A 12,694-nucleotide genomic window follows, 5' to 3' on the forward strand; every position below is an offset into this window, starting at 1 on the left:
ATGAGTAACTTTGGCTTATTGGCTAAAATTATTTTGGTGAGACTGAATGAGTTGAAATATGAAGAAATGTGAACAGCAATGTACATTATTTTAATACAGTTGTATATACATTTTGTAAGTTCAGGCTTGCAATGTTGTTTTATTTTAAGAAGATGATGCCCATATCTGTATGTGTGGGTTTTACTTTAAAACTGATTTTTATTTTCTTGCTTTGGAAAAAAGATAGGAAACACATCTTTTTTCTCTCTACAATTCCAGTGAAATCATCAGATATTATATTGGACAGTGTAAATGACATTGTATTCTGCTGTAGGACAAGTTGTAGCTGTGACAAAACCATATGATTGCAGGGACAGCTCTTTGTAATGGAAATTTCTTTAGGTATGAGGAGGTTATGGAATAGGTACAATATACAGCTATAAAATACCACCCAAAATGTGTTCCAGGCAGTATAAAACAAAGAGATTACTGAAGAGTGGACAATAGGGATGTGAAATGCAAAACCTGCAAGGGCTGTTTCATGATTTTTCATTTAGTTTAGTTTAAATATATTTAATTTCTTCTTCCTCTGCAGAACTCTGTTATTTTCATGGTTTAGTCTCTCTCCTTTAGTAGCTAATGGGTGATATTATAGAACTGGAGTATTTAACAAGAAAAAACAAATGTTTAATATTATTTTAAATGTGCAGATAAGAGAAAACAATTTGTTTAGTGGCAATAGAAATTCAAAGGATTCTTGTTTTGGTGTTTGTTGTTATACAGATATTCTCACTTGGAAAGCGAATTACCATTTAGAAAAGAACATGAAAAAAAGTCAGCAAAAGTTGATGTTATTGAAAATAATTATATTTTAATTGTATTCTCTTTAATGAAGCAGTTTTCATTTTCAGAAAAGAAATTATGTTCTTTGAAATAATCTTTGCTATCCAATATTGGTAATGTTGCAAAGCAAGTTTTGGATGTGTGATAATTTTTGGGGCTACATCTTTGGATACAAATGTCTTTTCCACAGTTTGTATGACCTTAATAATGAACTCCTGAAATTTAAAGAAATTTTGAAGCCATAAGCAGATACTTTCCTATACAGCATATAATGTAGCCTGTTATTATTAATCCATGCCCTTGTTCCAGTGCTGAAAAGCTTTGTAAATTATCTGAGTTACACCTTTGGAAGTGAAGAGCCTGTGCTGCTATTTTTTTGGCTAATCACAGTAATATATTTAGATTTAGTTTAGATATCTAAGAAATCTTTCCCTGTGAGGGTGGGGAGGCCCTGGCACAGGGTGCCCAGAGAAGCTGTGGCTGCCCCTGGATCCCTGGAAGTGTCCAAGGCCAGGCTGGACAGGGCTTGGATCAACCTGGGCTAGTGGAAGCTGTCCCTGCCCATGGCAGGCGGTGGGACTGGATGGGCTTTAAGGTCCCTTCCAAACCAAACAATTTTGTGAGTCTGTGGTTCTGAATTTCTCTTCATGGGCCTTCAGGTATAGTAGAATACATCAAAAATGGAAATATGTTTGGAAATGCATTGTGGCTGCAGGGAAAGAAGGGCAGGAAGGGGTGACACATCAAGTCCTCTGGTTCCTGAAATCTGAATCCTGCTTTGTCTTCACTGCCATCATGGAGCCATGCTTGGTTCTGTGCTAAAAAGGTTTGAAAAGCACGTGTAGTGCTCTGTAGCAGAAAGTCTCCTGTCACAAGCTGTTAGGTCGTCCTGTAGCACTCTGAATTCAAGTGATGTTTGATGGACTCATTAGGACTGGGTTCAGTTTCTGCAACCTGCATTGCAGCAGCACCTGAGTGCCTCAGAGTCTGGGCATTTTGCTTGAGTGAAGCAAATGAAAAAGCTTGAGTTTTGCTCTTCAGGGTTTTTCAGGGAACAGAACAAAGTCTGAAATGCATTTATCAGTAAAACCTTCGGTGGCAAATATTCTTTCCTTCTAAAATGCTTATTGTTTTCTTCTACAATGCTGTGTCTTGGTCGGGGAGAACAAGCTGACTAATTTTGAAAGGTTTTCTTCCCTCCTGTTTTTGGATTGCTGTCTGCACCCTCCAGAATAGGGTGGTCAGTGCTGGCACTGAGATTTCTGCCTGTGTAGCTCAACTCTGTACACTGAGGTGGCATCACAAACTTTAGAGGGGTGCTCATTAATGCAGAAATCCTTCTTAAATGCACTTAAATTTTCCATGAGACATAGTACTGACCATCCCATATATAGTGAGAAGGCTTTATTTCTATACTTTGTGGTTGGCTCTATTGAACTCCAACATTTCTTTACTAATATTTTTATATTTGGAACCAGAAAACTTTGTTATAAACTTCTCTGTGTAGTGGTTGGTTACAAATTATTTTGGTCTCCCTTTAGACTTCCAGTGATATGTTAAGCACATTTTGGCTATTTTATTTGAAGATTCCAAAGATTATAAGTTCTAAATATTAATTATAAGTTAATTCTAGAGATTTTTTTTCTCATTATTTTTTAGATAGAGTCATATGTTTGCTTTTACTAGAGTCTGCCATGTTTTATTTTGAAGGTCCAGAGTCCTTAAAGCCATATCATGATTCTAGTCACAAATAAATGAAAACTGTTGTTATTTTTTGAAAGATTATTATTAAATAAGTTTTCTACCTTTTCTGAAGGGCTAGGACTCATGTGTATCAATGTATACCTGTTGAACTGGTAAAATTAAAGTCAGGAATTGACAGGTAGAATGCAATGTATAAATTAATTTTTAATTTCTGTCTTACCTTTTCCCATTGCTTTGAGTTTTGCATATTTTAAAAGTTGGAGGGCCTGGTATTATTTATTAATTTCTTAAATGTTTAGCTGGTCATTAGGAGCAGGAGTTTGTCCCTTGGGATCATTCAGAGGAAGAAGAGATCAACACAGCTCGGTCTCGGAGCTCTGTGCAGCTCAGGGTCTCGTGACACTCGACTAATCCCACTTTCGTGGAATGACTTGCTCTGAAAGGCAGGCTTGGGCTCAAGCAACTGCTCAGGCTCCTGGTGAAAGATATCATTAATTTTCAGGATGAATTGGAACATTGCAGGGATTCTGGCTTTTTGGCAAGTGCAACAAACATCCCTTTCTAAATCTGAACAATATCACAGTGTGTGCTTGCACAGGCTGGACTGACAGGGTATAATGGTGAAATAATAAACAATGAAAAGTTATCCCATGGCAAACTGTCAGGACAAGAGGAAATGGCCTTAAGTTGTGTCAGAGAAGGTTTAGATCAAACACAAGTTAAAATTTCCTCACAGAGAGGGTGGTCAGGCATTGCCATGGGCTGCCCAGGGCAGGGGTGGAGTCACCCTGCCTTGAAGGGCTCAAATTTGTGTGGCTGTGACACTTGAGGACATGGCTCAGTGGTGAATATGGTGGTGCTGCTGGCTTGATTTTCCAGCCTTAACAATTCTGTGATTCTGTGAAATGCAAACATAAGAAAAAGAAGAAGAATTTAGCTACTTTCAAGGTTTAAAGCAGCACCCAATCTACTTTTATGATAAAGCGATAAAAAGGGCGATTTTCAGCAAGCTGACATTAGTCTCATGTAATTTATATTCATTTTCTGTTTCTGCACATGCTTTGCCTGTGCTCCAGAAAACAAACGAGTTTTTCACAGGCAGCATTGATGTCAGGGTTTTATTTCAAGAACAGGTCCTATGCTAACTTCTTATCACTTTTTAAGATAATCTCTGTTTTGATAAATGAATAAACACTAAGCTCCCCAGTAGGTAACTTCCATCTGTTTGAGGGAAACATTGCAGGTTCACCATGTCTGTTTTCTGTACTATTTCCAGTACTTATCAAGAACAGTTTTAATTATTTCTAGCAATATATGTTCTCTGGACATTTACTGCTGTTAAACGATTTTTAGAGGACATTCCTATCGTTTTGCTTTCAGCCTGCATCAACAGTAAATATCCTTAGCAGAGCTGAAGCTCTCTCAATCTCTTTTTTCCCCTAAATATTTTTCTTCCTAGAGCAGCTGATCTGCTCTTACAACATAATTATTTTTATAAATTCAGCTTATTGGTGTCTAGCTTCAAACACTGCAAGGGTTTTGTTGACCATTCTCTGTTGCAAAAAATTAGTATGTTTTTATGGAATCATTTAGAAAGTATTCCTTGCTTTATATGCACTTTTCACATAATACAATTTAAATTATTATTGTGATGACATCTCTGGGTCTCCTTGACAGACAGATTTGATACCCTGAAATACAGTGAATTGCTTAGGCATGGCCCACTGAATTATATTCATACATCCCATGACTGGAAATCTGTCTGGAAAAATTGCTTTCCTTCACAGCCCTACAATAATTCAAGAATCAAAGCAGATAAATCTGTTATGCCTGTCCTTGGTGGTTTTCACCTGAATAAAGTGAAATAAAGTTTATTCAGGTTTTCATCTGGATAAAGCTCTGAGCAATCTGGGCTGACCTCAGAGCTGCTCCTGCTTTGGGCAGGAGCTGGACTAAAGATATTCTGAAATTCCTGTGATCCTACTGTCACAATCAGCACCTGTTATAGCAAAATGTTGTGGATTTGGTTTTAGGTTTTATTTTTTTTAAGGAAAAAAAAATTGATACCACAAACACTCTGCAAGAGTTTACCACTTGAGTAATTTAATTATTTTCACATCTATCTCCATAACTTTTTTTTTTTATTTTGGTGGGAATATTTTTTTCCCCAGTTTAATTTTCCTCAGGTCTTCTCTTCAGTCTTTCATTCATGGATTATCCACAGTGCCAGTCACACCTCTATAAGAAGGTGAGATGATTTTAGCATAAAGCTTTCATTACAAATGTGGTGACAAGTGTGTAATGTCTTGATGACCTCCCCTTAGGTTTTCATATTCAAAATTGTTTCCAAGTCTTGAAAAATCCTCACATTTAAAAAAAAAAATATTGTGCAGAGAAATGTAAGTTGACCTTTTTGCAAAAACAAAAATTTGATTGTAAAAATCACTGTAAAGCCAGTGTTACCATTTTCTGGACCTGTATTTATTTGGAGGTTGTGTCTCAGACAGGGAACTCTCAGGTGCCTGGGTGAGCTTCAGGTTCTCTTCTGTAACTTCACCTAGCACTGGTCATCTGGAAGTGGGATTCAGAATTAATGTGTGAAATAGTTTCTGCTTTACAAGATTAATGAGTTTTGTACTGGGGTAATATTTTTTTTCCCCTTTAATAGAATTTATTTTTCATATTTGTGTCTTTTATTTTATATTTATTATTTTGGTCATATTCTTTTTCATCTGAGATTCTGAGTGTCTGTTTTTTCAGGCTCTCTCAATTCCCATCTCAGGAGTGGGTGTGAAGGGTCTGAACACATGGCAGCCATGTGGTGCCCTGCTCTTAGAATCCCTGGTTTGGAATGGTGTCATTACATGATATTTATCTACATGAAATTTAAAGGAATCTATCTTTAGTAAAACACATTTGCAACCGTGACACTGCCATTTCAAGGTTTTCATCAAAAGGAGACACAACTCTGGGGAAAATTGCTGTTTTTCAAGTGTCTCTACCATCTTCAATGCTCAAAGCAAGGCCAGGGTGGAATTTTGGGTCACAAAGTAGGTTCCACCAGGTGATGGTTTGCTTCCCAGAACGTATCTTAATTACACTGCTTTAGTTTTGTTTTTGATTGATACTTTTCATAACTGGAATAAGGAGGAAAGGTACAATTTATTTACACCTAGTTGAAAGAAAAGTGGAACTCAGATTTAAGGTATGAAAGGTGTGAACTTGGGAAAAGTCACTGTTCCAGTGCCTGATCAGCCTCTGGGGGAAGGATCTTTTCCTAATATCCACCTAAACCTCCCCTGACACAGCTCCAAGCCCTTGTGCAGAGTTTTAAAGTTTTCCATTCAGGTATTTATTCCAGCATGCATTTCCCATTTCTATGGTTTCAGAGTTCTGATGTTATAAAAATTAGATTATCACAAAATCCAAGCATTCAATGTAATATGAAACATGAATCACAGTATCATTACGGTTGGAAAAGAGCTCTAAGATCATATAGTCCAACTTTTGGCTGATAACCAGAGTCATGCTATGAGATAGATTAAATAAAAGTCAATAGATAAACAGATAAAAGATTGTAAAGACCTTGGATAGCAAAGCTGATTAGGTTTTCACATGACAAAAATACACCAAATGAAGTAATGTATTTAATTTAATGAAAGTGAGGTTATAACCATTAGGAGACTGGGCTTGTAGTTTTGAGCTAATCTTTGCTTCTTAATATACTTCTAGTTGTCATGACAGAGGCTTTACCCACCATCCCTGCTCAGCTGCAGCAGGTAAATACTGTTTTATTACCCCTGAAATTAAAAAATTGTAGCTTTGGATCTGTCTCTTACCAAAGCAGCTGATTTCATATTCAGGACTTTTTTTTTTAACAGTCAAATTTATGCACTTTCTAGTTTCTGAGGATTTAAATATAATGAGTTTTAGAATCTGTTATTATAAGCACAACAAATTATTTACAGGATAATGGATGGAGAGTGATGAATTACCGTAACATAAATCTGTAACATTCACTTATGGTGGGAAATAACAGAGGAATGGCAAGGCTGATTTATTACTTACTGGTGTATCTATTCCTGTTTGTGAGTCTTAAAACTACAGTACATAGAAAAATCTAATTAAAGTTATTAAAATGAGAAAACTATTTTGTGTTTTCTATTACATAGCTGTAAAAGTTTTTCATTTGCTCATAAATTTAGGAATAAATGTAACATTCATCAAAGTGTAAGGAACAATGTTAGACATAGAGCTTATTTTAAATCCCATATTTCATCAACAGAAAGGATAATACGTGTCAGAGAGTGCAAGAACTCTGAGCTTTAGAAAGCCTAGCACAGAAACAAATCATCCTTCATAACTATCTGAAATCCTCATACAGACAAAACACATTAAATCCATTTGAATGTTAAAATAATACATGTAATAGTGGCACGATGATTTTATTTCCTGTTTGAGCCATGACTCTTCAGTACATTGGAGAAGTCTCCTTGTGATAAACTTCAGAACCTCTTGCTCTACTGTGTTCTAAATTCTCACAAAAAGCAAGAAAAGACAGCAGTGTTCACTGGGAGGGAACAATATATCCTTTATTTGATGCTCAAACATGATCCAGATCTAGAGGAGGAAAATATCTTACAACAAAATCTTTCCAAACCTAGCACAATCACTTTTCCATCAGACTAGCTGAAGAGATTTCTTGGAGAAAAAAATGAGTTTAGAAATGGGTTTCTCCTTCCTTGATGTGTTTTTATTCACTAAAACTTTATTTTATTGATTTCTAACCTTCAAGTAATTTGAATGCATTTTGCAATGAACTGATGAGGAATCTCAGTCAAAACAGAGAAGTGTTTAACTCAGGGAAGGGAAATATAATAGGCAATTAGATTGGTTTTCAAAGTCTGAAGTAAAAGCCAGGCCAGGTAAGGTTTAGCTTCTCAGCTGTGATGGGTTATCCAGAATTAAACTTCAGCCCAGACTTAGGGAATATTTTGCCACTTCAAGAATTTTCAGCTCTACTTAAGAGCCGGAGCTTTTGTTCTCAGAGAGGGATTTTTTCTACTGAGCCAAGGACATAAAACAGAGTTTAAATTCAGAGCATTCTTAGGGCTGCCTGTACTCCTGGAAAGATTTATTAGCTTCTAGTACCAACAGATAGTTAGTCAGACTGCATTGGCAGAGTTCCATGGGGAAATGCAACCGATGGACAGCCTGCAGAGGGGGAAAATCATGAAAAGCTTGACAAATCCAGGCAAGATCAGTGAGCTGAACAGATGAAACAAGATCCTAACAAGTGATCAAAAGGCTGTGTTAGCTCAGACCTAAAGGAAGGCACTTGAACAATTTCCTATATTTCCTGGGAAAGTGTGTTCCCATCGTGTCTGCTCCTTTACAACTCATGAGAGATCAGGGTGGCTTCCTCAAAGATGTCATTTTAACAAGGAGAAGAAGAGCATTTGAATCCATCTGATAATTTCCCTCCAATCAATATACTCTTTTTTTTCCCTTTTTTTTCCCTTTTAGATGTTTCCTATAGTTTAAACTTCTAACAAGTCTTTTGCTCTACACCAAAGGTGTACACCTTGGGCTCAGGGAAGAAAAATTCTTCAGAGTGGGGTAAGGAGGAGCAGCTCACACAGGCAGCCAAGAAGACAATGGGGAGAAAATAATGTGGGTCAACAATAATAGAGAATATATAAGGAAAGCACCTTGGTTGACCCACAGCATTTCTCATCTGATGAAGTGAAGGTTTTGTACAGATGGCACAGCTATGAGAGCTGCCAAAAAACTTCACTTATGTTGAGAAGGAACGCTGACCTGTGTAGAAAAAACATATGGATACTTACTTGTATATATAAAATTATATATATTTAATTAATAAAACAGGGAGTTAAAAGGGAGTTGGAAAGAGACACATTTATCATCCCAGTTTATTAGATGGCTGCAATGAAGCACAAAGGTCATATAAAAGCTCTCTGGGGATTAAAATACTGAGCTGCCATAAGCCATATGTTGAACTTAAAGCTTTACTACCATGATACCTCTTCTTCAATTCAATAAGGATATTGTGAGCCTTTAAACCAGTGGCAGGAACACACACTGGACAGGGAATCCCATGGACCTCTGCAAGTGTGATGCATATCCCTGTTTTAAGTGGTGCACTGTGCCTTGCAGGCAATCACCTGATTTAAATATGTTCATTTGAAGAGTATGCAAACAGCCTATTTAAATTTACAAAACTCTCTATAGTTTTTGCAGACCATGAAAGCAGTTTTATTTAAGGACAGTTTTGCACCATTACGTGCTAAGAATAATTCTTACCTGAATATTTGGGTGCTTCTACATCATATGCATGAGGAAAATGGTTAGTTTAAAGCAGTAGGATAACAGAAATGGAAGTAAACTTGTATATGTAGGAATGCTGACCAAGCTTTACCTCAGCCAGAATACCTAAATTAAATTCAGATAGTGGAAGTTGACATAAATGGTTCATTACCAATATAGAGATGAAGAATTCTTTTTTTTTCTTTCCACAATAAGAATTAATAAAAATCTGAGCTAAAATAACAAGATCAGCAATCCAAGCCCTTAGGTGAGTTAGAGTTGCATGAGTTCACACAAATCTGCAATTAAAGATCAAAGAGAGAAATCATTCTTTTTGGTGTCATTTCTGTTTCATCAGATTTGCCATTTTCCAAGGATAATGAGGGATGGATATGCTGTCCTAATAGTCCTGAATTAAACACCTGAACAGGCAAGCAGAAAATGAGTCACAATGCTTTGTCACATAACTGGAGCTTAAATGGTGAATTCACACAGTCATAAAATAATCTGGGATAAAATATTCATACACAACCCTTCAGGATACAAGTTACCTTAAAAAAAATAATAAATTGATGCATCCAAATTTCCAAACCACTAATGATACCCTCAAGAACAGCATGGAAAAGCTGTAATTTTCACAGAAATCTTCCTAAAATGAATAATTATTTTCATTTCACCACCACTTGCATTTTACTATTGGCCTATTAAAAAAATTGCAAAATAAACCAGTTTTAGACAAGCCACTGTTTGGTTTAGCTTTCTGACCAGGGATGTAGTAACTCAGAAGTAAATCATGAGCTTGCAGAGGGTGTGATGACTTGGAAGTGTTCTGTGCTATAGCATTAACATGCAAATAAAAATATTTGTGGACATGTGGCAGTAGATTGGCCAAATTGGTGAGGTGGACTTTAAACTGAAGGTTCATTGGAAGTACAATACAGCAGCTCCCATGTCAGTTGATGTGACATGAAGTTCCTGGAATGCCTGGAGCACTGCTTCCTCCTACGTTTTTTATATATGCCAACCAGAATGAGCTGCTGCTGGAATTGCTTCTCCCAAACTAAGAAAACCTGCTTTGTAGTTCCTCAGTCAGTAATGGCCTTGACTGCAGTGATCACAGCATTGTGCACTTCGGGATCCTGGAGGTTTGTACTTAGGCAGAGGATTTGGATTTTAGAAGAAGAAAGTTGAGCTTGCTCAGAGCTCAGCTGGGAGGGATTCTGTGGGAAGATTCTCTGGAGGATAAAGGAACTAGTATGTTCTAGTATTCTAGTTCAGAATAACTAGGTTATTCTGGAACGTTCTCCTGGAAGCACAAAAACATTCATGCCTTTTAAAGGGAAGGGAAGCAGGCAGAAGGCATGTGTGAGCTTCTGGCTCTGCTCAGATCCAAAAGAGTAGCAGAGATGGAAAAGCAGTCACTGAGAACACTGCCAGTAGGGTGTGCAGACCTGCAGTTAGAAAAGCAAAAAATCTCAGCTCAAAGTGACCAGTGATGGCCAATTGGCCAGTGATGTCAAAAAACTACAAGATAAGGTCCAGCAGGTATTGAAACAACAAGCAGAAACAGAAGAATATGAGTCCACTGTTTAACAGGAGAGATGTCACCAACAAAGCTGAAAGGATGGAGGTTCTCAACACATCCTTCACCTGTCTTCACCAGCACTGTTGGACTCAGTAAAGTGAAGGAGGAGGTGTATGTGAGCTCTTAGAGGGGCTTGACTCTTACAAATACTGAGGATGTTAAAGGAGTTGGCTGATATAATTGTGAGGCTGCACCCTGTAATCTTTGAGGAGTTGTGGAGGTCAGGGGATGTCTCAGAAGCCTGGAAGAAAGTTAATGTCACACCCATCTGCAAGAAGGGCTTAAAGGAGGATTGAGGAAATTACACATCCATCAGTCTTGTTCCCTGGGGAAGTTAAGGAAAACCCTCATAGGTCAAGACAAGTCAGTTTATTTAAGGAAAAGCCAAAGGTTGTGCATGCAAGCAATGAAACGACAAGATTTTATTCTCTACTTCCCATCAGCAGCATACACCATAATTCTTTGTTCCATGTACCACCCCAGAGATTTCTGCTAGGAGCTAAATTCTGATAGCCAAGTTCATCCTGAATTGATGAATACAATACAATGAATTAATTGTATATTTCATAGGTGTCTCTTTCACCTACATATGCATATGTTATTTAAATCAAAACTCTACTGAGACAAGTAGTGTAAGCGTTATATATTTGATGACAGTGAAAAAAAAAAAGCATCAGGAAGTGTCTACCAGCTTTCTACAAAAACTGAAGCCTGTGAAATCAACAGTTTATCACATATCCAAACAAAACCCCATACCAGTTATAACAAAGACAATTAACTCCATCCCAGCCAAACAATGGTGAAAGAGCCATGGAAAACTTGTGCTTTCTCCTTGAAACAATCAGTTGGATGCCTTATGAAGACCATCTAATTCAACATATATACAGTATAGAGCAGCATCTGTTTCTGTGTTAAACAGACATATATTGAGTGGGCTCATGGTTGCATAAGGCTTCAGGAAAGGTGAGGAAGATCAATACATGGATTTGTGTGGGAAAACTATCCTGGTTTGGATTAAAAGCAAGCTGAAGGTATTGACAACATATAAAAAGTAAATATGGTACAGGCTGGACACCGTTTGTTTTCCAAGAGTGCAAGTACCTTCCAGACTTGCTCAAATTACATTAATATGGAGTTGTTTTCTCTCTGGAAAGGAAACATTTGCTTTTAGGTACATCCCTCAGCCATTTTAGGATTAGGTTGAGTTTAACTCAGCCCCTGATGGCATGGCTATGGTGTAGCAGTGGGTCCTTGGGGCTGCTCAGCTGTAGTTGTGGTCATACACTGCTTAAACTGCAACTAATGAACTATGTTTAGTTTTGATTGTCATTGTCATCACCTTGACAGAGAAAGAAACAGTGCTGGAATACTCTGCTGAATTATCTGGAGTCTGCTTGTTCTCAGAAGTGATTCCCACCAGGGTTTTTATAATCTTTTCACAAATTTCACTTGTAGAAGAAAAGCAGCTGAGAGAAGCTCTCAGTGAGATGATGCTGATAAATGGCCTCCTAGACGGTTTTGTACTATTCTCCAAATTTTCTTTTGGCTGTGCAGCTGATTCCAGCAGAACCAGGCTTCAAACTGAGACTGTGACCATGAACACTTAATTGTGTTACACTTTTTGGTGCAACCAAGTCTCTTCTCTTGCCTTGGGGGCTGGTGGGTGCTGCTGGTATATCTGAAGTACCTAATCGCGGTTTGGGAAATCATTGGCAAGGAGTTCCTAATTAATGACTGACCCAGATGGAACTTAGGAAACATGTAAAATTGGATAAATCTTGAAAGCTGCTGCTGGTGTCACAAGGTTGGGTACATCAGTATGTTGGTACCATCAGGATTTATATTGTTTGTGTCAGAAGGATGTATCCAGATTGAAAATAGTCCAAATGCTAATGAATTGGAGGCAGCGGATTTCATTCATTCCAAGAAGAAAAATGTAACTGATTGGATGGACAAGGATTATTTTCACAAAATAATCCTGTCTTGGCTTCTTTGCTAGAGAAAACTTGCCTGAAAGCTTGAGAAACAGATTAACTGAAAGTTAAAGGCTCTCCCCAGCTTTTGATTGTGCTTATTATTGAATGACTTTTTAGTAGGTTTTGTGACTCTGCTGAGACTCGGAGTCATCTGGTGACAATCCAGTAAAGATTTACATTGCTGCAAGCTCAGAACCCAATTACTGTAATAATCTTTTGCTTGATTACTGGTGAGGCTGGTCCACTGAGTCAGAGTTAGTTCCAAGGACAGGGATTCGAT

The 12,694-nt window shown here is 37.5% G+C and overlaps 1 protein-coding gene across 3 annotated transcripts in view; it reads left to right on the forward strand.

Annotated features, from left to right (window-relative positions):
- BRINP3 (BMP/retinoic acid inducible neural specific 3) overlaps positions 1-12,694 on the forward strand; it is a 195,802-nt gene that overhangs the window by 52,179 nt on the left and 130,929 nt on the right. The gene's annotated exons all lie outside the window — the stretch shown is intronic.

The sequence above is a fragment of the Parus major genome, chromosome 8 (assembly GCF_001522545.3).
Source record: "Parus major isolate Abel chromosome 8, Parus_major1.1, whole genome shotgun sequence".
Classification (NCBI taxonomy): domain Eukaryota; kingdom Metazoa; phylum Chordata; class Aves; order Passeriformes; family Paridae; genus Parus; species Parus major.